At 33.8% G+C, this 4,366-nt stretch overlaps 1 non-coding gene across 1 annotated transcript; it reads right to left on the reverse strand.

The window, feature by feature from the left end:
• Positions 1 to 3,823: 3,823 nt before the first annotated feature.
• On the reverse strand, positions 3,824 to 3,896 carry Trnaa-agc (transfer RNA alanine (anticodon AGC)). The gene has a single exon. It is a non-coding gene; the product is annotated as a tRNA-Ala (tRNA).
• Between the last annotated feature and the right edge of the window lie 470 nt (positions 3,897 to 4,366).

Consider the following 4,366-nt stretch of genomic DNA (forward strand, 5'->3'; position numbering starts at 1 on the left):
TGTTCTCTTTCATCTATCTTATATTACTCCACCACAATTAGATGCTTAGTGACAAGTAAGAACATTAAAAATGTGGTGATATTTTATTAAATCCTCACATCAAACCTGAATTAACTGTTAGAAAATAATATAAGCTACACTTTCAGGGCTTTTATAGGTTATGCCATTTTTCATTGTCACCGTTCGAATGGTTCCCCATTGAAACATAATATTTCTTTAAATTCTTAAAAGAATACTTCACTTGGGTTCCCATACCACGTATTGACTTGGTTTCCCTTTCCCTGCTCTTGTCCGCTCCCCGGCAAAGAAAAAATTTCATACACATGAGTAAATGGAAATTGAATTAATCTATGACCTGCCAAAGGTCAGTTTTAAACATTGTTACTCACTAAATTGTAAACATCAAAACTGTTGTTTCATAAAGGTCCAAATGATATTAAAATGTGCTAAATAACAAAGTTGAAATTTCTTTCTTTTTTTCTCTAGCTTTATATTTAAACAATTTCTAGAAACGGTAGTTTGGAGGCATTTGTTTACAACAAATTAACTGAGAGACAGCCTTCTCCATTTAGCAAAATGAGAAATATTAGCAACCTCTTAATTCTTTGTTTTGTGAGAAATCAAGAATGTAAGTAATTGGGAGTGGGAGAAGGAACCTGAGTTATTTTATGGTTATCATCAACTCTTTCTATTCAAGAGAGCGTAATTTCCTCATGGAAAGAAGCAGATTTTGTGCCTCAGGCTGGACATAAATCAAAAAGAAATGCTATAGCATAGACTATAATTTTATAAACTATCATGTTGTGGAAAATAGAGTTAAGCTGTAATCTATGGTGCAGTTACCATCTCTCTGAGGAATAATTGAGTAATGGAAAAGCAGCTCTAAAGAGCTTTGGGTGTTGTGATCTTTTGGCACCTCCAGAGAATGACAAGGCTCTTTCAGGTAAATGATTTTGGGGTTTTCTTAGTGCCTTTTATTCTACAAAAGTTTTTCAGCAGTCTTCAATAAAACCATGTGCATCTCTTTCACTACATGAACATATTTTTAAGCTACTTTAAAGAGAGCATTTTCTTCCAAATGTAATAGCTGCATTAATAGCACTGAAAATTATGTGACATTTCATAAAAGGATTTAAACACTTAAAAAAGAAGAAAAATTTTATTACAAGGGTCTAACTTGTAAGAATAATTTTAATGAAGTAGGATTTATATGTTAAAATTTGATAGTTTCTGAACATCACAGTTTAGAATGATATGAATGTAATGAGTCACTATGAATCACTTCCAGCATAACTGATCAGTTGGGACAAAAACTGAGATATCAAATAATGATTTCTAGCATTTATCCGACATTCTTCATATTCGAAGAACCCTCACCTGTCAACTGTCCAGCATACTTGTGGTTTTGGTCTTTCACTTTTTGGTCTAGTCCTTGCTGCCTACTTTCTGAGTATTTTAACAAGTCATCAGGAAACTCTATCAGAGGTGACTGAGTAAAATAATGCAAAGACTTTCAAGTTGGTTGGTTTCATTCATCATTCCCAGGACTACTTTTGTTTTTTTAACATACCAGTGTAGGATAGCTCAAGCTTGTTGCCTAACTCAAACATGGCATTAACTTCATCTTTTATTCACACTATATCACTGGAAAATAAAGAATATAGTTTTAAATATATGCTTTCATTTTATGTAAAATATACTATATTTTAGCAAAGACTTGGCAAAGTTTTGCCTGTTTATGCTGTCATAATCTCTGTCAGCCATTGTAATTGTAAATTTAATATGAACTAAACCATAATAATGGATATTAATTTTGTTCTCTATTTATAGAATGAATTACTAATTTCAATCTCTAGAAGAAATTGTAGTGAACTCACTTTGATATGTATTCATTCAGAATATTTATTTCCTTTAAAATGGGTGCTATTTTATTTTATTGTTTGTTCTAGTTATACATGACAGCAGAATGCATTTTGATTCATTGTAGACAAATGGAGTATAAGTTTTCATTTCTCTGGTTGTACATGATGTAGAGTCACACATTGGTGTAATCATACACGTACATAGAGTAATGATGTTTGTCTCAATCCACCATCTTTCCTTCCCCCGTCCCTCCCCTCCCACATTTCCCTCTACACAATTCAATGTTCCTCCATTTTTCCTTTACCCCCTCTCCCTCCAACCCCTGATTAAGTATCAGCATCCACTTATCAGAAAAAACATTTGTTCTTTGGTCTTTTGGGATTGGCTTATTTCACTTAGTATGATATTCTCCAACTCCACCAATTTGCCAGCAAATACCATACTTTCATTTCTCTTTATGGCTGAGTTATTACATAAATTATATTTTATTTATCCATTCATCTATTGAAGGACATCTAGGTTTGTTCCACAATCTAGCTATTGTGAATTGAACTGCTATAGACATGGATGTGGCTGTGTCACTGTAGTATACTAATTTTAAGTTCTTTGGGTATAGACCAATGAGTGGGATAGCTGGGTCAAATGGTGGGTCCATTCCAAGTTTTCTGAGGAATCTCCATACTGCTTTCTAGAGTGACTGTACCTATATGCAATCCCACCAGTAATGTATGAGTGTACCTTTTTCCCCACATCCTCACCAACACCTACTGTTTTTTGTATGCTCCATAATAACCATTCATATGGGAATGAGATGAAATCTTAGGGTAGTTTTGATTTGTATTTCTCTATTACTAGAGATGCTGAACATTTTTTCATTATATCTGTTGATTGCTTGTAAATCTTCTTCTGTGAAGTGTCTGCTCAGTTCCTTAGGCCTTTTATTGATTGGGTTATTTGTATTCTTGCTGTAAAGTTTTTTGAGTTCTTTATAAATTCTGGAGATTAGTGCTCTATCTGAAGTGTGTGTGCCAAAGATTTTCTCCCCTATAGGTTCTCTCTTCACATTGTTTATTGTTTCCTTTGCTGAGAAAAAGCTCTTTAGTTTGTATCTATCCCATTTATTGATTCTTGCTTTTATTTCTTGTGCTTTGGAAATCTTGTTAATGAAGTCAGTTACTAAATGAGCATGATGAATATTTGGGCCTAATTTTTCTTTTATTTGGTGCAGTGTCTCTGGTCTAATTCCTAGGCCCTTGATCCATTTTGAGTTGAGTTTTGTACAGGGTGAGAGATAGGGGTTTAATTTCACTTTGCTGCATATGGATTTCCATTTTTCCCAGCACCATTTGTTGAAGAGGCTGTCTTTTCTCCATTGTATGTTTTTGGCACCTTTTTCTAGTATGAGAAAACTGTATTTATGTGAATTTGACTCTGTTCTCTATTCTGTGCCATTGGTCTACCTGTCAATTTTGGTGCCAATGCCATGCCATTTTTGTTACCATTGCTCTGTAGTATAGTTGAAGGTCTGGTATTGTGGTACCTCCTGCTTCACTCTTTGTGCTAAGGATTGTTTTAGTTATTATGGGTCTTTTATTCTTCCAAATGAATTTCATGATTGCTTTCTCTGTTTCTATGAGGAGCGTCATTGGGATTTTAATTGGAATTGCTTTGAATTTGTATAGCGCTTTTGGTAGTATGGCCATTTTGACAATATTAATTCTGCTTATCCAAGAACATGGGAGATCTTTCCATCTTCTAAAGTTTTTCTTTAACTTATTTCTTTAGTATTCTGTAGTTTTCATTGTAGAGATCTTTTGCCTCTTTTGTTAGATTGATTCCGAAGTGTTTTTTTTTTTTAGGCTATTTTAAATAGGGTAGTTTTCCTGATTTCTGTTTCAGAGGATTGATCACTTATGAATAGAAATGCATTAGATTTCTTTTTTTACTTTTTTTTTTTAGGTGGCAGTGCTGGGGATTGAACCCAGGGCCTTGTGCATGCTAGGCAAGCACTCTACCAACTGAGCTATATCCCCAGCCCTGCATTAGATTTCTGAGTATTGATTTTATATTCTGCTACTTTGCTGAATTCATTTATGAGTTCTAGAAGTTTTCCGGTGGAATTTTTTGGATTTCTTATTTTAGAATTATGTCCTCAGCAAATAGTGATAGTTTGAGCTATTTTCCTTTTTATATCCTTTTAGTTTCTTTCTTCTCTCTAATTGCTCTGGTTAGAGTTTCAAGAACAATGTTGAATAGAAGTAGTGAAATAGGGCATCCATCTTTTGTTCCAGTTTTTAGAAGGAAAAATTCAGTTTTTCTCCATCTAGAATGATATTGGCCTTAGGCTGAATATAGATAGCCTTTAGGATGTTGAGTTATGTTCCTACTATCCCTATTCTTCCTAGTGTTTTGAGCATGAAGGGGTGCTGGATTTTATCAAATGCTTTTTCTGCCTCTAATGAAATGATCATATGATTCTTAACTTTATTGATGTGATGAATTA

The sequence above is a fragment of the Sciurus carolinensis genome, chromosome 7 (genome assembly GCF_902686445.1).
Source record: "Sciurus carolinensis chromosome 7, mSciCar1.2, whole genome shotgun sequence".
NCBI classification, from domain to species: domain Eukaryota; kingdom Metazoa; phylum Chordata; class Mammalia; order Rodentia; family Sciuridae; genus Sciurus; species Sciurus carolinensis.